At 43.6% G+C, this 24377-nt stretch overlaps 1 protein-coding gene across 1 annotated transcript in view; it reads right to left on the bottom strand.

The window, feature by feature from the left end:
- The window catches only part of FGD3 (FYVE, RhoGEF and PH domain containing 3), a 130514-nt gene that overhangs the window by 92605 nt on the left and 13532 nt on the right, over positions 1–24377 (bottom strand). Inside the window, exon 3 of the mRNA XM_021088137.1 lies at positions 21626–21839. The gene's annotated coding sequence lies outside the window, so the exon portion shown is untranslated. The remainder of the gene's footprint in view (positions 1–21625; positions 21840–24377) is intronic.

Below are 24377 nucleotides of genomic sequence, written 5' to 3'. Positions count from 1 at the left end.
GAATCTAGGTCAAACCTGACTGCAGTTCTTGGAGGACCTCTTGGGAAAACAGGGGTGAATGTGGCTTGTTGTGAGGGAAGGACACTGGAAGCAAAGCTCTTGGGAATATTCAGCAGCATGCCTTTCTCTGGAGGTGGCCACTTTGGGAAAATCTGGTCCCACACATCAGCTGAGAAGCCCCAGGGCAAACAACAATCCTGGTTGGACCAAAGCCCCACCCATCAGTAAAAAGGCTGCCTAAAGGCCACCAAGGAACACAGCCCCACCTCTAATCCCACCCAGAGACAAAGCCCCACCCACCATAGGGGTAGGAATCAGCTCCACCTACCAGTGGGCAGGCAACAGTCCTTCCCACCAGGAAACCTACAGCAAGCCCCCATACTGACTTCAGCCACAAGGGGGGGGCAGACCCCAGAAGTAAGAGAGGCTACAACTCTATTATCTGTCAAAAGGCCACCAAAACAAAAACCTATAAAAATGAAAAGCCAGAACTATAACTCAGATGAGGGAGAAAGGAAAAACCCCAGAAAATCAGCTAAGTGATCAGGAGATTCCCAGCCTCCAGGAAAAAGACTTCAGACTACTGATGCTAAAGATGATGCAAGACATTGGAAATAAACTGAAGGCAAAGATGGATAACTTACAGGAAACACTGACCACAGAGATACAAGATATAAAACTTAAACAAGAAGAGATGCTAAATATAATAACTGAAATAAAAAATTCATTAGAAGCAGCTAACAGCAGAATAGAGGAGGCAGAAGAATGAATAAGTGAGGCAGAGGACATATTAGTAAATTATGGATGCAGAACAGAAAAGAGAAAAAAGATTGAAAACAAATGAAGAGAATCTCAGAGAACTGAGGGACAACGTTAAATGCATCAACATCTGTGTTATAGGGGTGCCAGAAGGAAAAGAGAGAGAGAAGGAGACAGAAAAAATATTCCAAGAGATAATAGCCAAAAACTTCCCTAACATGTGAAAGGAACCACTCACTCAAATCCAGGAAGCACAATGAGTACCATATAAAATAAACCCAAGGAGGAATACACTGAGACATATATTAATCAAACTGACCAAAATTAAAGACAAAGAGAAAATCTTGGAAGCAGATAGGGAAAAGAAAAAAGAACATACAAGGGAACCCCAATAAGGTTATCGGCAAATTTTTCATCTGAAACTCTGCAGGCCAGAAAAGAGTGGCATGATATACTTAACATGATGAAAGGAAAAAACCTCCAACCAAGATTACTTTACCCAGCAAGGTTCTCATTCAGATTTGAAGGAGAAATCAAAAGCTTCACAGATAAGCAAAAGCTGAGAGAATTCAGCAACACTAAACCAGCCTTAGAACAAATACAAAAGGAACTTCTCTAGGCAGAAAAGAAAAGACAGCAACAGGAAACAAAAATACCACAAATGACAAGGCTCACCAGTAAAGGTATATATACAGCAAAGATATAAAATCATCCATGCACAATTATGCCACCAAAACCAGAAATCATGAGAAGAGGTGGGTACAAATGCAGGACACTGGAGATGAACTTACAATTAAGAGACCAACAACTTGGAGTTCCCGTCATGGTGCAGTGGTTAACGAATCTGACTGGGAACCATGAGGTTGCGGGTTCGGTCCCTGCCTTTGCTCAGTGGGTTAACGATCCGGCGTTGCCGTGAGCTGTGGTGTAGGTTGCAGACGCGGCTCGGATCCCGCGTTGCTGTGGCTCTGGCGTAGGCCGGTGGCTACAGCTCCAATTCGACCCCTAGCCTGGGAACCTCCATATGCGGAGGGAGCGGCCCAAGAAATAGCAACAATAACATCAACAACAACAACAACAACAAAAGACAAAAAGACAAAAAAAAAAAAAAAAAGAGAGAGACCAACAACTTAAAACAATCTCATATATATACAGACTCATATCAAAACTTCAAAATAACTGCAAACCAAATATCTACAAGTGAGAAACACACACAAATAAGAAAAATCAACTCATAAAACACTAAAGATAGCCTAAAACCAAAAGAGGAGGGAACAAGAGAAGAAGGGAAGAAGAAAGAGCAACAAAAACAAATCCAAAGCAATTAATAAAATGGCAGTTAGAACATACATATCAATAATTACCTTAAATGTTAATGGCCTAAATGCCCCAACCAAAAGACATAGACTGGCTGAATGGATACAAAAACTAAATCCATATATATGCTGCTTTCAAGAGACCCACTTCACTTCTAGGAACACATACAAATTGAAAGTGAGAGGATGGAAGAAAATATTTCAAGCAAATGGGAATCGAAAGAAAGCTGGAGTAGCAATACTCATGTCAGAGAAAATAGACATTAAAATGAAGAATATGGAGTTCTTGTCGTGGCTAACAAATCCGACTAGGAACCATGAGGTTGTGGGTTAGAGCCATGGCCTTGCTCAGTGGGTTAAGGATCCAGCATTGCTGTGAGCTGTGGTGTAGGTTGCAGACACGGCTCAGATCCCACTATGCTGTGGCAGTGGATAGGCCAGTGGCTATGGCTCTGATTCGACCCCTAGCCTGGGAACCTCCATATGCTGCAGGAGCGGCCCAAGAAATGGCAAAAAGATAAACATAAAATAAAATAAAGAATATTTTAAGGGACAAAGAAGGACATTACATAATGATCAAAGGATCAATCCAAGAAGAAGATATAACAATTTTAAACATCTACGCACCCAACGCAGGTTCACCACAATATATAAGGCAACTGCTAACAACCTTAAAAGGACAAATCGACAATAACACAGTAAGAGTGGGGGACTTTAACACCCCACTTACAGCACTGGACAGATCAACCACACAGAAAATCAAAGGAAACACAGGCCCTCGATGAGCATTAAACCAGAGGGACTTAATAGATATTTATAGGACATTCCATCCAAAAGCAACAGAATACACGTTCTTCTCAAGTGCACATGGAACATTCTCTAAGACTGATCACATTCTGGGCTACAAATCCAACACTGGTAACTTCAAGAAAATTAATATCATATCAAGCATCTTTTCCGACCACAATGCTATATGACTGGAAATCAACAACAGGAAAAAAATGCAAAACACACAAACAACATGGAGACTAAACAACATGCTACCAAACAACCAATGGATCACTGAAGAAATCAGAGGAAATTTAAAAATGCCTAGCAGCAAATGACAACAAAGACACGACACTCCAAAACCCTGTGGGATGCAGCAAAACCTGTGCTAAGAGGAAAGTTTATAGCCGTACAAGCCCACCTCAGGAAACAAGAAAAAGCTCAAATAAACATGCTAATAACTTTACATCTAAGGCAGCTTGAGAGAGAGAAGAACAGACAATACCTAAAGTTAGTAGAAGGAAAGAAATCATAAAGATCAGAGCAGAAATCAATGAAATAGAAATGAAGAAAACCATAGAAAAGATCAATGAAACAAAAAGCTGGTTCTTTGAAAAGATCAACAAAATTGATAAACCCTTAGACAGACTTATCAAGAAAAAAAAAGAGAGAGGACTCAAATCAGTAAAACTAGAAATGAAAAAGGAGAAGTAGCAACAGACATCACAGAAATACAAAGGATCATAAGAGACTACCATACGCAACTACATGCCAATAAAACAGAAAACCTAGAAGAAGCAGACAAACTCATAGAAAGGTACAATCTTCCAAGACTAAACCAAGATGAAATAGAAAAGATGAATAGACCCATCACACAAACTGAAATGGAAACTGTGATTAAAAAACTTCCAACAAACAAAAGTCCAGGACCAGATGGCTTCACAGGCAAATTCTATCAAACATTTAGAGAAGAGCTAACACCTCTCCTTCTGAAACTATTTCAAAAAATTGCAGAGGAAGGGACACTCCCAAACTCATTCTATGAGGCCACCATCACCCTGATACCAAAACCAGACAAAGATTCCACAAAAAAAGAAAACTACAGGCCAATTTCACTGATGAACATCGATGCAAAAATCCTCAACAAAATACTAGCAAACCGCATCCAACAATACATTACAAGGATTGTACATCAGGATCAAGTGGGATTTATCCCAGGGATGCAAGGGCTCTTCAATATCCACCAGTCCATCAGTGTGATACACCACATTAACAACCTGAAGAATAAAAACCACACGATCCTCTCGATAGATGCGGAAAAAGCCTTTGACAAAATCCAACACCCATTTCTGATTAAAAACCCTTCAGAAAGTGGGCACAGAGGGAACCTACCTCAACATCATAAAGGCCATATATGACACACCCACAGCGAACATCTTTCTCAGTGGTGAAAAGCTGAAAGAATTCCCACCAAGCTCAGAAACAAGACAAGGATGTCCGCTCTCGCCACTACTCTTCACCAGAGTTTTGGAAGTCATAGCCACAGCAATCAGAGAAGTAAAAGAGATAAAAGGAATCTAAATTGCAAAGGAAGAAGTAAAACTGTCACTATTTGCAGATGACATGACACTTTACCTAGAGAATCCTAAAGACTCTACCAGAAACCTGTTAGAGCTCATCCATGAATTCGGCAAAGTCGCAGGATACAAAATTAATACACAGCAATCGACGGCATGTCTATATACTAACAATGAAAGAGCAGAAAGAGAAATTAGGGAGCCAATCCCGTTTACCATCGCATCCAAAAGAATAAAATACCTAGGAGTAAACCTACCTAAAGAGACAAAAGACCTGTACTCTGAAAACTGTAAGACACTGATGGAAGACATCAAAGACGACACAAAGAGATGGAAAGACATACCATGCTCTTGGAGTGGAAGAGTCAATAGCATCAAAATGACTCTACTACCCAAGGCAATCTACAGATTCAATGCAATCCCTATCAAATTACCAAGGTCATTTTTCACAGAACGTGAATAAAATATCTTAAAGTGTGTTTGGAAGCACAAAAGACCCAGAATAGCCAAAGACATCCTGAAAAAGAAAAATGGAGCTGGAGGAATCAGGCTCCCTCACTTCAGACTACACGACAAAGCAACAGTCAACAAAACCGTACGGTACTGGCACAGAGACAGAAATATAGATCAGTGCAACAGGCTAGAAAGCCCAGAATTCAACCCACGCACCTACAGCCAACTCATCTATGACAAAGGACGCAAGGATATACAATGGAGAAAGGACAGCTTGTTCAATAAGTGGTGCTGGGAAAACTGGACAGCCACATGGAAAAGAATGAAATTAGAACACTCCCTAACACCACACACAAAAGTAACCTCAAAATGGATTAAAGACCTAGATATAAGACCAGACACTGTAAAACACTCAGAGGAAAACATAGGCCAAACACTCTCTGACATATAAACAACCGCAACATCTTCACAGATCCACCTCTTAGAGTATCGACAATAAAAACAAAAATAAACAAATGGGACCTAATCAAACTTCAAAGTTTCTGCACAGCAAAGGAAACCCTAAACAACACAAAAAGACAACCCACAGAGGGGGAGAAAATCTGTGCAAATGAATCGACTGACAAGGGATTCATCTCCAAAATTTATAAACACCTTCTGCAGCTCCATACCAAAAAAACAAACAACCCCGTCCAAAAATGGGCAGAAGATCTAAACAGACAATTCTCCAAAGAAGACATACAGATGGCCAAAAGACACATGCAAACAACATCACTCATTCTTAGAGAGATGCAAATCAAAACCACGATGAGGTACCACCTCGCACCAGCCAGAATGGCCACCATCCAAAAGTCTACAAGCAATAAGTGCTGGAGAGGGTGTGGAGGGAAAGGAACCTTATTACACTGTTGGTGGGATTGTAAATTGGTGCAACCCCTGTGGAAAGCAGTATGGAGATTTCTGAGAAAACTAAACATAGAACAACCATTTGATGCAGCCATCCCACTCCTGGGCATCTATCCAGAGAAAACCATGACTCGCAAAGACACATGTACTCCGATGATCACTGCAGCACTATTTTCAATAGCCAAGACATGGAAACAACCTCAATGTCCATCGACAGAGGAGTGGATCCAGAAGATGTGGCACATATACACAACGGAATATCACTCAGCCATTAAAAAGAACGAAACACCGGCATTTTTTGCAACATGGATGGACCTAGAAACTATCATGCTAAGTGAAGTCAGCCATACAATGAGACACCAACATCAAATGCTTTCACGGACATGTGGAATCTGAAAAACAGCCAGAATAGATACTTTGAAGAATAGATACTGACTTGAAAAACTTATGGTCTTCAAAGGAGGGATTTTGGTGAGTGGGGTGATGCGCTGGGGTTGTGGGATGGAAATCCTATAGGATTGTGATGATCATTGTACAACTACAAATGTAATAATTCATTGAGTATATTAAAAAATTATATGATTAAAAAATATATAAAGCCCATACCCAAGTTAAGGCCTAAAAAAAAGAATATATATATATATATATATATATATATATATATATATATATAAAACCGGGTCACTTTGCTGTACAGTAGAAATTGACAGAACACTGTAAAGCAACTTTAATGGAAACCATAGAAATCATTTTAAAGTATTTTAAAAAATAAAAATAAAGCCAAAAACTTACTTCAAAAAAAAAAAAAGGAAAATATGGTCACTTTAATGATAATAAAACTTGTTGCTTTCTCTAAAAAACTTTTTGTTTCACCAAGTTTGTGGAAATTTGTTGCAGCTGCCACAGGAAATGAATATAGTAGGGAAGCATAAGAATACATGGTAATGAGGTATTAGCTCAGACATAGACAAAGGATAGAACACACCAGAATGCCCTGGCATATTCCATGTGGGATGAACACTGGGTATTAGGCAGATATGACATTTTAAACTGGGGAGATAAGTTCAGCTCCACCATGATGTCTTACCTTTCTTATGCCTGGCCGGATTTGGTTTACTAATGTTCTGTTTTGGAGTACTGCAACCTAGTTCATGAGAAGCCTGGTCTGTAATTTGCCTTTCCCACATAAGGCAAATTATGATAGCTTCATAAAATGAACAGAGAATGTTTTTTCTTTTTGTATCTGCTGGAAAGTTTGTGAAATATTGGAATTATGAGTTCCTTCCCAGTCTGGTAGCACTTTCAGGTAAAACTGTACTGGGATTTTTTTGTGTGTGGGGGAAGATTTTTAATTACTGATTTTATTACTTGAATAGTTATAGGATTATTCAGGAATTCCTTATTGAGTCAGTTTAGTTGTTGTATTTTTCTAGATATTTATGTTTCATCAGACTTGCAAATTTACTGGCACAAAGACATTTTTCATAGCCCCTGGCTCATTTAAAAATTTTTTAATGTTTGTGGTATTAGTATATACTGTAAATAGTAGTAAAATAACAGAAAGAGTCGTCACTAACGGGCCACTGGTGCAGGAGTATTCACTGAAGCCTTGCTTTTATTTTTTATTTATTCATTTATATTTTGGCCACACCTGTGGCATGCAGAAGTTCCTGGGCCAGGGGTCAAACCTGTGCCACAGCGGTAACTGGAGCCACAACAGTGACAATGTTGGATCCTTAACCCACTGAGCCACCAAGGAACTATGAAGCATTGCTTTTAATTGTCAAAAATCAGATGTCTACAACTCAGAAAAGCATTTAATGTATTGTGGTATATTAATGCAATGGAATGCAATAAAACTAAAAAAAAGAATGAACTAAATCTACACATCAACAAGGATGAATTAACAGGCACAATGTTGAATGCCCAAAGGAAGTGACAGGCTTCACACACAGTATACGGTCCTTTGTGTGAACTTAGAAATGGACACTTGCACTAACATTGAAAAGCTAAGGAAAAAAAGAAGAAAGGAGTTCCTGTCGTGGCTCTGTGGTTAAGGAACTATGAGGTTGTGGGTTCGATCCCTGGCCTTGCTCAGTGGGTTAAGGATCCAGTGTTGCCGTTGAGCTGTGATGTAGGTTGCAGACACGGCTCGGATCTGGCGTTGCTGTGGCTATGGTGTAGGCCGGTGGCTACGGCTCTGATTAGACCCCTAGCCTGAGAACCTCCATATGCCGTGGGTGCGGCCCCAGAAAAAACAAACAAAAAAAAGCTAAGAAAGTGTGGGCTGCAGGAAAGCAAATTCAGGATGATGTTGCCTCTGGGGATGGAGGAAGGCAGTGTGGACTGGGATTGGAGCATGGGGACTTCAGCCTTGAAATGACTTGGTTCTCAAAAGACACATGAAGTAAATATGACTCAGTGAGAGGGGGCAGTACAAAACTTAAGGGAAAATACTTGACACGAACAAATGATTCCCATTTAGGCCTAAAGTTTTTCATTTGGGGCAGTTTTATGTTCCTATAGGCTTTCTTTCTCCCTTGAAATCATCTAACTGTTAATAGAAACCAACTAGTTGTTCTTTTTTTTATAGCTGCACCTGTGACACATGAAAGTTCCTGGGCCAGGGATTGAATCTGAGGCACAGCTGCGGCAACACCAAATCCTTAACTCACTGCACAGGGCAGGGGATGGAACCTGCACCCCTGCAGCAACCTGAGCCACTGCAGATAGATTAACCCACTGGGCCACAGTGGGAACTCCAGTCGTTTTTAAGTTTCTTCCTGGCTAATAAAAGGTTGTTCTCTTGGGCTTGGTCAGAGCTGCAGGGCACTGACTCCAGGCTTGCACATCTGCTCTAGGCCTGCAGTCTTTCTGGCTTTGCCAAGATGCTTTGGAAAGAACCCACCATGGCTCAGCGGGTTAAGAACCCGACTAGTATCCATGAGGATGTGGGTTAGATACCTGGCCTCGTTCACTGGGTTAAGGATCCACTGTAGGAGTTCCCGTGAGCTGTGGTGTAGGTCGCAGACATGGCTCAGATCCCACGTTGCTGTGGCTCTGGCATAGGCTGGCAGCTACAGCTCTGATTCGACCCCTAGCCTGGGAACCTCCATGTGCCGTGGGAGCGGCCCGAGAAATGGCAAAAAAAAAAAAAAAGGATCCACTGTAGATCACAGATGCAGCTTGGATCTGGCATGGCTATGGCTGTGGTGTAGGCTGGCAGCTGCAGCTCTGATTCAACCCCTAGCCAAGGAACTTCCATATACTGCAGGTATAGCCCTAAAAAGCAAAAAAAAAAAAAGCAGAAGGGGGAAGACAAAGCTTTTTGTCTTTCTCCCATGGTCTCTCTCTTGACTTGCCATGATGTCTTACATCTGCTATTTAATTTCATTCATAATAAAGTAAAATTGAACATTTGAATTATTAGCATGACTTTGTTAGTCTTTATAGTGTGCAATGCCAGTTTTAAATGCAAATGTAAGAGCATTTAACTCACCAAAGTTATACAAAGTCACACAATCTATATTTCGTAGGGAGGGCAATGCAAACTGGACCCAGGAAGGTTGGGAGGAAGAAGAGAGAATCTCAAGGTCAGAACCAGCAGCAGGAACGCTCCTGGGCTCAAGGCATTTGCAGGGGTACAGATGTTCATGGGCACATGGGCTGCCTGGCTGCCTGCTTGGTGGGGTCTCTGAGGAAATCAGAGTCTCTCCATTCATGGCCATCACCAGAGGTGCCTTTAAACCAAAGCCATACTCAAAGCTTGAATGGCTGCTGCACTGCCCACCCTCCTGCCCCTAGACATCCCAGGTATGCACACCTGACCCCAACCCTCCCATGCCCACACCCAGCCTCCCCGGCCAACAAGACCTGTCACTGTGTCAGGTAGGTGACAGGGGAGGCTGGTCAGGGCCTGGTCACCGGAAAGAACCTGTCCCAGGGAAGCAAGAGGATGGTGGGTGGTGGGACCACTGGGGACCCCATGCCTGCTCCTTGTCACACCCACCTTCACTTATAACACACAAGTTCAAAGATGAAAATACTGGAGTTCCCTTCATGGCTCATGGCTCATTGGTTAATGAACCTGACTAGGATCCATGAGGATTCGGGTTTGATCCTTGGCCCCACTCACTGGTGTTGCAGTAAGCTGTGGTTTAAGTCACAGATGTGGCTCAGATGCTGAGTTGCTGTGGCTGTGGCATAGGCCAGGGGCTGAAGCTCTGATTCAACCCCTAGCCTGAGAACTTCCATATGCTGCAGGTGCAGCCCTAAAAAGAGAGAGAGAAAAAAAAATTAAGATCGGACGGTGAAAGAAGAGCATTCAGCCAGGTGCAGGGCCCTCCCAAATGAGCAGAAGCCTGATGACTATGCAGGTTGCAGCTACCCTAAGCAAAGAGGAGAGGGGATGAGATTCTGGCCCCCAGTACTCATACAACAGAGTAGATAATAATACAACCTGAAGATTGTAAAACAGTGGGAAGCATGGTGCAGCAGGGGGGTGATAGGTGACATGCTAGCCCAGTGAGGCAACAGGCTTCCGAGGGAGAGGCTCTTGAGTCTTGAATGATGAATGGTTATCACCCAAAGGAAGGGTGGAACAAACACTCTGGGGTGGGAACAGAATATGCAAAGACAGGAGCCAGGTGAACACAGTCTTGAGCTGGCTAGCAGGTGGGGGTCATTTTGAGGATAACCTTAACAGGTACCGGCTGCCTTGATAAATGTGTAAGGGGCTGCAGTTTTCACTGAGCCCCATGCAAAGATCCATTAGTTATGTTTGCCTTGGACTCTGATTTTCTCTGCAGCTTGTGCAGTGACTAACTAGCAATGTCTGCCAAGGGAACAGGAAGAAGCAGTGGTAGCAAAGCTCTTCCTAAGTGTGATTCTAAAGAGCAAGGGCCCAGGGAACAGTGAGTGGGATGTGAGACTGGAGGTGGGTGGGTCATGGATCACGATGGGATGGCAGAACCCAGGTTCTGACGTGGGTGTCCTGCCGAGAGGTCACCTACACTTCCCAGTTCCTCTAGCTGGACCCTGGCAGCCTTATGTCTGCCACCTCACTTGTGGGGCTGCAATGGCCCAGTGAACCCAGCACTACCCAAATGCTGAGTTTTGGCCAAGGGACCTTTTCTCCGCGTGTATAATGTGAAGATGATCGTACATACCTTACTCGAGCCTAAATGGGTTCCCAGGCTACAGCATTGCTCCACACAGCTGGCCCAGGGCTCATGCTTGGGGACATGCCCTGGTCAAAGCCCAGAACCTACACAGGGAGAGCCAACCACTTCCCAGGACCCAGGCCCATGCCCTGGTCTGTGTTCTAGGCATGGAGACTCCTGTCCCTTTCCAGGCCCAAGGATAGAGTGAATGCCCAGATGTCTCCGTGTCCAGCCTCTGTGAAATGAAGACGACAGAAAGCCCAGCTGAGGAGACTCTGGGGCACAGTCACTTCCAAATACCAAAAAGATGTCAAGCCAGACTGGCCACCTCCTTCCCCAGCAAATCAATAATACTCTGCTTAGTGCTCTTCCCAGCAGGTAAGAGCAAATGTTAAAAGCTGGCTCACACCTATATAGCATTTAAGCTGCACCTGCCTGGAAATTGGTGCTTTAAAACTGAAACTCCAGAGTTCCCGCCATGGCGCAGTGGGTTTAGAACCCAACTGCAGTGGCTCAGGTCCCTGCAGAGGTGCAGGTTCAATCTCCAGCTCAGTGCAATGGATTAATGGTTCCCATGTTGCTGCAGTTGTCGTATAGGTCACAACTGTGGCTCGGATTCAATTTCTGGGCCAGGAACTTCCATATGCCACAAATGTGGCCATAAAATAAAAAAACAAAAAGTAAAACAAAAAAAACCAAAACTCAGGTGCCTTTCTCAGAGCCGGGGAGGCCCCTGTTCTTAGGGTTGCAGAGGCTCAAAAAGGTGAAGCCGAGTACCAAGGCAGCTGGCCTCCCCACCATGCCTCAGTCACTCAGCTGTGATGCCTACAGTGAAGTTGTGTGGTCACAGGATAGGAGTGGTTACAGTTAAGGGCTACTGAGCTGTTCATCTGCACTGTCTCACTGGAACCCCACAACCACTCTGTGAGATAAATTCCATTATCAACCCATTCAAGATGGAGAAACTGAGGCTTAAAGAGTTTAAACAATTTCCCTAGGTGGCTCAGCTAAGAAATACAGTTTGTGACTTCTAGGGCTATAGCATTAACCACAAGGTGAGCTCCCGGGTTGGCCCTGAGAGCAGAGGACATTAGCTAGAATGCTAATGCATCCCAGTGCTGAAGTATTCATTACAGCTGAGTGACAAGGTCAGAATAAGACCTGAGACCCTGGTGGTATTTAATACCTAATCCTCTTCCCCAGTCAGCTCCTGAGCATTAGAAACCTGCAACACTTCTAATACACTAAAACACTGTCTTTCGAGGTGATTGATTCTTTCTGCCAAGTATAAATAAGCCCTACGCCATATAAAGAAGCTTAGGAGACCTGGGCTTTGCAGGGCTTGTCAGGGCCTTTACTATGCAACAACTTCAAAAAGGAGAATCACCAAGTAGTTGCTCCCAAAATGATGTGACTGCTCCCTTTTCCCCAGGAGCATCTGAGGGAATAAGTGCCACATGGAATGGTTTAGGAAAGCCCCTTTGGAGAGCATTTAAGACTGGCATGTGTTTATATCCCATGAATGTGGGGAGAGAGGGAGGAAAACATGCCAAGACGGTTTCTGAATCTAAGAAATAACTCAATACCAACCTGGAGTCTTTAAGCCCTAGCAGACAGGCATTTTCAGGCATCTCGGACATTACAGACATACTTGAGGTATATGTATAGGATAGACTACACACTTAGTAGATGTGTGACATATACATTACACATATGCATATACGCACATAGTAGATACATAAAATGTATACAGTACATATATACACATACATAGTACATGAAGTAGTCTTCATATATTTAGCAACACAGGAAAATGGGGAATGATACAAGAACATTAACTGCTACAGATTAAAGAGGATCCTATTTTTATTAGTAATGTTTGGCTTGCTTGAAATTCAATTTCTTTAAAAACATGCTGGACATCCTGCCTTGTGTCTGAAGGCAGCTGGAACAGAAGCCTCAATCTCAGCTAGCTGCCCTTCTCAGAAAGGACTTTATCTGGACTTTATCCCCCAACCCATCCAGGTATCTCCTATAGCCTCAGTTGTGTTTGATTGCCTAGCCTGGCTGAAGTGGTAGTCTAGGCCTGGGCATATGTCCAGCCTTGGCCAACAAGCTTTGCTTTGGGTTGCTGGGAAGTTTTCTGTGAATTTAAGAAGAGACAAAGAGGAGTTGCTTCTCAAAAGTGATGCAGAAAAATCCATGATGAGCGAAATATCCAAATCTTGAATAAAGGCAGGATCGGAGTTCCCATCATGGCTCAGTGGTTAACGACTCTGACTAGCATCCATGAGGATGCAGGTTGGATCCCTGGCCTTGCTCAGTGCATTAAGTATCCGGCGTTGCTGTGGCCGTGGTATAGGCCAGCAGCTACAGCTCCGATTCGACCGGGGAACCTCCATATGCTCCATTTGCCCTAAAAAGCAAACAATAATAATAATAAATAAATAAATAAATAAATAAAGGCAGGATTCAGCAGAGCTGGGATCAGGATGTGGTGGTGAGGGGAGCAGCTCAGTGGCAGTCTGTCCTCACTGCATTGCAGTGATGAGTCTTAGTGGTAAGTACAACCAGACGCCAAGTGCTGGAGTCCTTCCAGTGAATCTCTGCTAGGGAGAATCTAGGAGTGGAGGTGATCTCAGGGACCGCTGAAACTCTTGACAAACCTCAAAAAGGATAAGCCCAGGAGTTCTCATTGTGGTTCACCAGGTTAAGAACGTGACATAGTCTCCATGAGAATACGAGTTTGATCCCTGGCCTTGCTCAGCGGGCTGAGGATCTGGTGTTGCTGTGAGCTGTGGTGTAGACTGCAGATGTGGCTCGGATCTGGCATTGCTGTGCCTGTGGGGTAGGTAGGCAGCTGCAGCTCTGATTCAACCCCTAGCCTGGAAACTTCCATATGCCACAGGTGCGGCCATTAAAAGAAAAAAAATTGTAACTCCAAAGAAATCCATACCTAGACTCATCATAATCAGTCTGCTATACGCTAAAGACAAAGAAAAATCTTGAAAGCAGTCAGAGAAAAACAATGTATTATCTACAAAGGAACAAAGATGCAAATGACAGCATTTCTCAGTGGAAATCATAGAGACCAGATGGAACCGGCGTAACATATTTAAAGTGCTGAAAGGAAAGAACTTTTATCTAAGAATTCTATGACCTAGCAGTAAAAAGTATCCTTCAGGAATGGAGATGAAATAAAGACATTCTCCCATGAAGGAAAACTAAGATAATTTTTATATGGCATACTTGCTCTAAAAGGACAACAACAAAAAAGTCTTCAGGCAGAAGGAATGTGGGAACATCAGAGCCAAAGGAAAAGCAACAGAAGTGGGTGAAAATAATGGACTATTCTCCTACTGAATTCTTTAAAACTTGGGTGATGACTGAAAAAAATTGTCTAATGGGTTTTCAATATATGTAGATGTAATATATAGGACAACTACAATATAAAGAGTGGAGGATAAAGGGATTGATATGGTGGTAAAGCTTCTACATTCTTCCTGAAGTGGTAAAATTCTTTTTTTTTTTTTTTTTTTGCTTTTCCGGGCCACACCTGCGGCATATGGAGGTTCCCAGGTTAGGGGTCTAATTGGAGCTACAGCTGCTGGCCTACACCACAGCCACCGCAATGCAGGATGGAGCTGCGTCTGTGACCTACACCACAGCTCACAGAAACGCCGGATCCTTAACCCACTGAGTGAGGCCAGGGATCGAACCCACAACCTCATGGTTCCTAGTTGGATTCATTTCCACCACACACAACAGGAACTCCTAAGGTGGTAAAATTCTGAATCTAAGTTAAGTGTGCATAAGGAGTTCCCATCGTGGCGCAGTGGAAACGAATCCAACTCACGGTTATGAGGTTTCGAGTTTGATCCCCGGCCTAGATCAGTGGGTTAGGTGTTGCCATGGGCGGATGTGCCATGTGTAAGTCACAGATCCAGATCCGATCTGGTGTTGTTGTGGCTCTGGTGTCTGATTAGACCCCTAGCCTGGGAACCTCCCTGTGCCAAGGGTGCGGCCCTAAAAAGCAAAAAAAAAAAAAAAAAAAAAAAAAAAACCAAAAAACTGGAGTTCCCGTCGTGACTCAAGTGGTTAACGAATCTGACTAGGAACCATGAGGTTGCGGGTTCGATCTCTGGCCTTGCTCAGCGGGTTAAGGATCCGGCATTGCCGTGAGCTGTGGTGTAGGTTGCAGAGACGGCTCGGATCCCGCTTTGCTGCGGCTCTGGTTGTAGGCCGGCGGTTATAGCTCCGATTCAACCCCTAGCCTGGGAACCTCCATATGCCGCTGGAGCGGCCCTAGAAATGGCAAAAAGACAAAAAAAAAGTGCTCATATTACACATATTACAATCCCTAGAGCAACTACGAAAAAAATTATAAAATTCTAGGTAGAAAAGTTAAAATGCAATATTAAAGAGTGTTCAAATTACCCAAAAGAAAGTAGGAAAGAGGGAGATGAAAGAAAAGCAGGCATAATAAATAGAAAGAAAAGCAGGCATAATAAATAGAAAACAAACTCCTAAAGTATATGTTATAATATAAAACTAGGCCTGGAGTTCCATTTGTGGCTCAGAGAGTTAAGAACCCAACGTAATGTCTATGAAGATGTGGGTCCGATCTCTGGCCTCGCTCAGTGGGTTAAGGATCTGGTGTGACTTGCAAGCTGTCCTGTAGATCGCAGCTGAGGCTCAGATTCAATCCCTGGCCCAGGAACTTCCATATGCCATGGGTCTGGCCATAAAACAAACAACCAACCAAAAACACCATGCAATTCAGCCCACTGATCTGTTTTTCAACCAGTTTTTCCATTAGTCTAATAGTAGTGTACTGACCTTCCAATCAAGATGTTGTCTGTCCACCTTGGCACTGCCATTTGTAAAAGTGGCTCTTGATTAACTGATAGAGAACCGTGGACCCAGCAGGTCCTCAGGTGGTTCCAAAGCTGCCTTACAGGAAAAAGGCTACCTGCACCTGAATATGGTTACTTCCTTGCATTTCCCTGTAGCATGTTCCTGAATGTGTCTCTGATATCACCCAATATATTATGGGTATTTTAGGTTTCAATATTACTTTATACCTTCACTCAGAGGGGCAGTTTAATTAATGCCCAATGACAAGCTGGTAATTATACAGAATATACCGTACTACCATGTTTGGAAATTTTCCAGTCCAAAACCCCAGTGATCACCACTGGGTGGCACTCATGGGCTTCTGCTTTGTGTGCCAGTCTGTCTATAAATGCTCCATGAGTAAGCAAACCATCCCCCTTTTTGTGGGCCACGCAGGGCTATTAAACAGTGAATTTGTAGTTACCAGGACTCCAACTTCTGAGACGTTAGTAAAGTGGTCATCTCTGTCCACCAGATATCCAATACTATGTCAAATTAACAACCTGTATGGGCTCAGGGACTTCCAGGGTTCCCATTAACACACCCAATTACATGTCCTCTGTTTTACAGTAGGTAGGGGGAAATGACTTCCAGTCAGACATAATATTCATTGATTAACACATTTATGTAAAGGAGATGCAACTATTTCACATAAAGTCCATTCAAACATTCCAATTTTCCTCCAAATTTTCCACCTAGCGACCTATCAACCACTTCTTCCTCATATCCCCCCAATCTAATGGTAGCCCTAATCAGGACCTCACCACCAAGTTTTGCTTGGGGGTCCCAGAAGAGTTTCTCATCCAATGCCTGGCCAATTTGCCCCCATATATCCATTTGGCCTTGAGTACCTAATTGGGGACTGGGACAAAAGATGCTGATTTGTTCATCAATACTGATCCAGAATATTTTTTTTTTCTTTTCTAGGGCCTCACCCACGGCATATGGAAGTTCCCAGGCTAGGGGTCTAATTGGAGCTGTAGCTGCCAGTCTACGCCAGAGCCACAGCAACACGGGATCCCAGCTGCGTCTGCGACCTACACCACAGCTCACGGCAATGCCGGATCGTCAACCCACTGAGCAAGGCCAGGGATTGAACCTGCAACCTCATGGTTCCTAGTCGGATTCATTAACCACTGCACCATGACAGGAACTCCTTGTGGTTTTTTAAATACCTCCAAACTAGGGATAAATACAGCAGATTTACTTAGGTCTCTTCAATGTTGAGGGACCAGCAGGGGTTCCCACTGGTCCATCCAACCTCCATTAGCGTGGCATTAAGACTTTTTTTTTTGGTCTTTTTAGGGCTGTACCTGCAGCAAGTGAAGATCAGGCGAGGGGTTGAATTAGAGCTAAAGCTGCCAGCCTATGCTGCAGCTTGTGGCAACAGACAATCCTTAATCCACTGAGTGAGGCCAGGGATGGAACCTGCATCCTCATGAATACTCGTTCCTAACCCACTGAGCCAAAATGGCAACTCCTGGCATTAAGACTTTTGTTTCAACTCCATCAATGTCCATTTTATTCATCCTATTTTTAACTGTTTGAAGATTTCTATACCTTTTTTTTCGTCTTTTTAGGGCCGCACCCAGGGCATATGGAGGTTCCCAGTCTAGGGGTCAAATCAGAGCTGAAGCCACTGGCCTAGGCCACAGCCACAGTAACTTGGGATCTGATCTGCATCTGCGACCTACACCACAGCTCATGGCAACACCAGATCCTTAACCCACTGAGCAAGGCCAGGGATTGACCCCTCGTCCTCATGGACACTAGTCAGGTTCATTAACCACTGAGCCATGACGGGAACTCCAATTTCTATACTTCTAAGGAAAGTCCCTTGATTTTCCCATTCCCTTGTGAATTTTTCTCATTTTTAATGTATCTCTAAGACCCATAAGAGGAAGTTGATGACATTGACCCATATAATGGGACAGATCCATCACACTATACACCTTTATTTCAACAGTTTCTCAGTTTTGCCTCCCTGCCACCTGGACGATCTTCTTGGTGACCAGAAGCCTTAGAAGTGCTTGTTATGTGTTGTTCCAACATAATTTTTTCCCTTTGGTGGTGTCCCTGAGGCTAGTAGCCACAGTTCAGATCAGCTGAGACACACACTTGTCACAGCATCAGGTTCCCAATTCAACACCCTCCTTTATTTTCATTTTAGCTATTCAGACAATAATAACCAAGGAACTGTGTATTTAACTTGCTTCTCATTGTTTTGAATTTTCTTATGTATTTAATAAGCCAACTTCTCAGGCATTGGGGCTATCGGTTCTAAATTCCATCAGCAACATTTACCTCTAGTAATTGATCACAGCATAGCCACTGTTTCATACCATAGGTATCAAAGGCATCAACCCCATTTCTTCAGCCTTCTTCCTCCCAAAGAATGCTCTCATAGTGTTTCAATAAGTCAGGATTGCTACAGCCCAAGTCTACTTCTGCCACTAATTGCGTCCTTACAGTTGTCCTCTCTCAGTGGAGCTGCGTGAACAGCACTTAATTACTCCTGCAATGATGAGTGACAAGTGTAAAGTGCAGCCAGTCAGGGAAGCTTAGCAGAGCCTTGGTGTCTGGGAATTTTATTGAATGCCTGTCTTGTAAGCAATGGAGCATATTAGTTATTCAGTCTTCAGCCCCTCAAGAGATCAGACTGAAAGCATAACCCAGAGCACCAGACAAACAAATATGGGCATTCATCACAAGCCACAGTTTGCATAAACTATCTAATGGCCCAAGACCCCAGGTGAGCAAAGACATTATTAACAGACTATTCCAAGGGCTTAAAAGTTAACTGCCAAGATCCAGTCAAGGGCCACTCCTTTCTTTGGAATGTGCCAAGTTCTGAGTTAACCTCTTACCACACAGTCTTGAGTACTTTTGTTTAGCTTCCTACTAGGTAGGCAGTATCTCTTATTTGCCAATTTTATTACTTATATTATGAAATCTATTGGTTTATATATATTAATATATGACTACCTTCCTAAATTCCCTTACTGATTATCAAATCTAGTTTTCCAGGTATACAATTCCATCATTTCCAAATACTTACATTTTCAGTTTTCTGATTGCTGCCATACCTTAAATAAATAATCAAGCAGGTATAATTTCTGATTTTTGTCTTAAAGATTTTTATCATAAGATTATTTTATAATAATTGATACTCTATCCATTTCTAGAATGCCAGGTATCACTTTCATTCTTTAAAAGCACAGGAAGTAATTAAAGGCAATGTAATTCATGAGTGTTCACTACATTTAGTTCTTGTGTGAGCAACCACTTCTCCCTTTTTTCTTTTTCTTTTTGCTTTTTAGGGCCATACCCGGGGTATATGGAAGTTCCAATAGTAGGGGTTGAGTCAGAGTTGCAGCTGCCAGCCTACCCCACAGCCACAGCAATGCCTGATCTGAGCCACATTTGCTACCTACACCACAGCTCATGCAAGGCCAGATCCTTCACCCACTGAGTGAGGCCAAGGATGGACTCCTCGTCCTCATGGATACCAAGCTAGTTTGTTTCCACTGTGCCACAATGGGAACTCCATGTATAGTTAATGTTAGATGGATGAAAATAAACCCTTAGAAAAGTTACCTTGAAAATAATAGTCTAAACTCACAAAAGAACATTTAAAATACACAGATGGTTATTCCTGTTGTGGTTCAGTGGGTTATGAACCCAACTAGTATCCATGAGGACACGGGTTTGATCCCTGCCCTCACTCAGTGGGTTAAGGATCTGGTGTTGCCCTGAGCTGTGGTGTAGGTCACAGATGCGACTTGGATGCCACTTTGCTGTGGCTGTGGCACAGGCCGGCAGCTGTAGCTCTGATTCGACCCTTAGCCTAGGAACTTCCACATGCCACAAGTATGGCCCATAAAATAAAATAATAAGTAAAATAAAATAAGATAAAATAAAATAAAATAAAATAAAATACACAGATGATTTATCATGCCATTTTCATCCTTGTCTCCTTCCCCAATGTCCTGGCTCACTCCTTTCCAGGAAACCAAATCACAGCCTTAGCTGGTGTCTATTTCTCTGGGTCTTTACATCAAAATAATACTCCTTATGCTGTATCCTACATGCACTTCCAGCCTGGGAACTTCCATATGCTGCAGGTGCTGCCCCCCCAAAAAAAAAACCCCAATTCTGATTATATTCCAAATTCTTCTTCTTCTTTTTCTTTCTTTCTTTCTTTTTTTTTTTTTTTTTTTGGCTTTTTAGGGCCACTCGTGTGGCATATAGAAGTTCCCAGGCTAGGGGTTGAATCAGAGCTACAGCTACCGGCCTACACCACAGCCACAGCAACTCGGGATCCAAGCTTCAGTCTATGCCAGTCTGCAGCAATGCCATATCCTTAACCCACTGAGTGAGGCCAAGGATCAAGCTCGCATCCTCAGGGATACTAGTTGGGTTCTTAACCCACTTTAGCCACAATGGGAACTCCTCCAATTTTCTAACATGAAGTTTAAATCTTAGCACAGTAGAGAGGTACTTTAAACCTGACACTAGCTTTGTTCCAGCTTCTACCTACCTATTCAGTACCTACTCTCATCATACAAACCCAGCCACTAGTCCCCAGACACTGCATGCATGTTGCTGTGGACTGGCTTTTGCCCTGCCTCATACTCACACATTGAAACCCTCACCTCCAATGTGATGATGCTATGTGGAGATGGGGCCTTTGGAAGATAATTAAGTTTAGATGAGATCGTAACTGTGACCCTCATCATGGTATTATACCTTTACAAGAAGAGACACCAGGGGTTCCCAGAGTCTTTGTGATTGATTAAATTATTGGCCATTGGTGATTTCTTATAAATCCCAATATGGCACAGCCCAAATGGCCAAGGCTCATGTTTATATCCCCTGAAAGGAGTTTTTGTTGTTCCTTCTGTTTATTTCTACCTGGAGACCCCTAATTATTTTCCAGACGCAGGTCAAATGTTACCTCCACAATGAAGCTTTCCTGACTTTATTTCTCCTTTCTCCACATACCGGGTCTACAACATAACTGTTGCAGTACAAATGAACGTGTAATCTCTTACGCAGCTAGCAGTGAAAAAGTGCTGTAAAAGGTACGAACACAGAAAGTGCTTTTTTTTGTGTGTGTTCTCTCTCTTGTTTTTACTTGCTTTTTAATGTCATTCTAAGAAAATTAAAATTTAAAATTATAGTATGTGAGTTCCTGCCATGGGACAGCAGGTTAAGGAGCCGGCATTATCTCTGCTATGGTGTAGGTTGCAGCTATGGCTTGGAGTCAATTCCTGGCCTGGAAATTTCCATATGCTGCGGATGCAGCCAAAATAAAATAAAATAAAATAAAATAATGGTGTGAATTGTACCATTTATCTTTATTTTGTGTGATGCCAGTTTTAAATGCAAATATAAGAACCTTCAGTTCATGTGCATAATTCCTGAAGTTACACAATTCATTGCTCAGACATGTATACAGAGTCCATTCTTACCTGGGCAGAGAAAAATCAGCTGTATTTCACTTCTTCATAGTTTCACATTCTGCTAACATCACCTTCATCTTTCTAGTGAGTATGGAAAACCTGATAGGACAAGCATCTATGAGCTGCCCTGTTTTTCCCTTTCCTTCCATGTCATCGTTTTCAGCCAAGTGGTTAGCCCATGTAAGGGAAGTAGCACATATAAAAAAAAATAATGATAGGGTTCTTTAGTTATTGGTAGTTCCTTAAAGCCACCGTTCTCTTTCCCTGTCAAGTGCTGTTTGAAGTGGTTCTCAGGCAGTCAGATGCTTACCTCACATGCTTACCTCATTCTCCTCCACTTTTCCACATTCTCTTCCACTCGGCTTCTCTGGCTGTTCACCCGAGTCCTCTCCACACGAGACTGCACCAGACTTGTTCTTTTGGGCAAGAGATGCGTTCCTGACCAGAGTCCTCTGCGGGTCTGGACCTGTCCTCGATTGCACATGCAAGGCACTGTGCTAGGGATGGGCATGCAGTGGTCGGCGAGATAACCAAGGCCTTGATAACCAAGAGAAAACAAAGAAACAGGGAAGCACGGTAAGTGCAGCTAATGGGGGAGGAAGGGAGGATTTGGGAGCAGCGCGGGGTCCCATGGAGCTGCTACAGGAGGGCAGAGAGGAGGAGCCAGCAGAGAGGTTGGGATGAATATCCTGCCGGAACGAGTGGCAGTGGTGAAGTGGAGCATGCAGGGGAGGGTGGCAGGCCCAGGCCAGGAAAGACATCTACTTGAGGATAGGACCCTGGAGCGCCTCAGAGCAGTGGGGGCACTGAAGTGACCTTCTCTTTTTTTTTTTTTTGGCTGCTCCCGCGGCTTGTGGAAGTTCGCACGGATCACATCAGAGCCATAGGAGCAACTGGAGCTACTGGAGTGACAACGCCAGATCCTTAACCCACTGAACCGCAGGGGAGCTCCCCCACCTGCCTTATTTGCCGAGGATCATGGTCGTTCCTGGTGGGGAAAGCATGGAGGGGCAGAGCAGGAGACCTTGTGGGTGAGCAGGCTGAGGAGGTAACAATGGAGACTAGAGAGGGGATGGAATTCTGTGATCAGAAAACACTGTGGGCTCCACAAACACTCTGAATGCATAGCAGTAAGGTCAGAGCTGTCAATTATCTCTCTCTGGGTAAGCTTTGTTTCCAAGTTGGGCAGGTAGTAGTATACTCCTATTTTCAGCTTTCTCTTCGATGCTGCTTCCTCCAAAACAGGTGTTGACAAAGCACAGCCCAGGGCCAGAGCACTCCTGTCACCTGTTCTGGTTCTACTTGCTCACAAAATGGTTCTTACATCTTCCAATGGTTGGGAAAAAAATTAAAAAAAAAAAAGAATTATTTCACCACCCATGGAAATTACGTGAAACTTAAATTTCAAGGCCTACAAACAGTTCTACTGGAACACTGCCACACTCACTCATGGACACTATGTTGCTTTGTGTTAAAAGGACAGGTTGAGAGGTTGCAACAGAGACTGTGTGGTCCATGAAGCCTAAGTACTTAAAACCTGGCCCTTTAGAGAAAGTTTATGAATGCTTCTCTGAAACCCTGAGAGAAGGCACATCTTTCCTTCTCACTGAGGAATGACCACCAATAAACGTAAGAAGAGAGTGGTGCAGAGGACAGCATGACCAAAGGTATGAAGACAGGAATTAGGTGAGTGCCCACACTGATCAAGAGCACACTCTGTAAGAAAGGCCCCTGTGGAGGACGGGATGAGCACAGACAGGGTAAGCGGCCATGTCTTGTCAGGAAGGGACAGAGGAAGGCAGAGCTAGGGTGCCATCTGCAATCCAAACCACAGTCTAAATGTGGAAACCAAGCCACAGAAGACCTCAGGAGACCACTGTGTCATTCCCGCCAGATGTGAGATTCTTAAGGGACAGATGAAAGATGTGTCCAAAAGTGGAAGCAATAAGAATTGGGAACTGACTGGATAAGGGATAAAGAAAGAACTGAGTCAAAATTGACTCCAGTTTCCAGCCTAGTTTCAGCTGGGAAAAAGTATTCACTACAGAGGGAAGAAATTAATCTGATTGAGACACCGAGGAGATAACAGTGAGATACGCAATTAAAAATATCCAGGAGTTAGGGAGTTCCCGTCGTGGTGCAGTGGTTAACGAATCCGACTAGGAACCATGAGGTTGCGGGTTCGGTCCCTGCCCTTGCTCTGTGGGTTGACGATCCGGCGTTGCCGTGAGCTGTGGTGTAGGTTGCAGACGCGGCTCGGATCCTGCGTTGCTGTGGCTCTGGCGTAGGCCGGTGGTTACAGTTCCGATTGGACCCCTAGCCTGGGAACCTCCATATGCCGTGGGAGCGGCCCAAAGAAATAGCAAAAAGACAAAAAAAAAAAAAAAAAAAAAAAAATCCAGGAGTTAAAAAAAAAAAATCCAGGAGTGGAGTTCCCGTCATGGCTCAGTGGTTAACAAATCTGATTAGCATCCATGAGGATGCAGGTTCGATCCCTGGCCTCGCTCAGTGGGTTAAGGATCAGTGTTGCCGTGAGCTGTGATGTAGGTCACAGACGTGGTTCAGATGCTGAGTTGCTGTGGCTATGGCATAGGATGACAGCTGCAGCTCCAATCTGACCCCTAGCCTGGGTACTTCCATATGCTGCACATGCAGCCCTAAAAAGAAAAAAAAAAAAAATCTGTTAGGCAGAGATGAACTAGAACTCAGGACAAAGAGTCTAGATAAAATGCTAGGCAGCTATCAATTCAGACGCAAATGCAGTTTACTGGGCAAGAACTTGTGCACAGAATACCACAGGACAAGCCCTTGTTTCTGTTAAGAGATTGGAGAGGAAAAGCCATGTAAGGAAAGAGAAGCAGAGACCAGAGAATCTGGATATTATTCCGCCACAGAGGCCAAAGGCAAAGACCCTCAAGAAAGGGCCACTTCTGTAGAGTCCAGAAGGCATTTCACGAGGAAGACCTCCTGTCAACACTCTGCAGTAAGTGTAGGGAGGAAGGTAGGGACAACGTGGAGGGTGGGTCGTGACCAATGATGGCACACCAAGGAGATGAGGGGGAACTTACCAACACA

The sequence above is a fragment of the Sus scrofa genome, chromosome 3 (genome assembly GCF_000003025.6).
Source record: "Sus scrofa isolate TJ Tabasco breed Duroc chromosome 3, Sscrofa11.1, whole genome shotgun sequence".
Lineage (NCBI taxonomy): Eukaryota > Metazoa > Chordata > Mammalia > Artiodactyla > Suidae > Sus > Sus scrofa.
The sequence above is the reverse complement of the archived record's forward strand: the minus strand, read 5'-3'. Positions and strand labels throughout refer to the sequence as shown.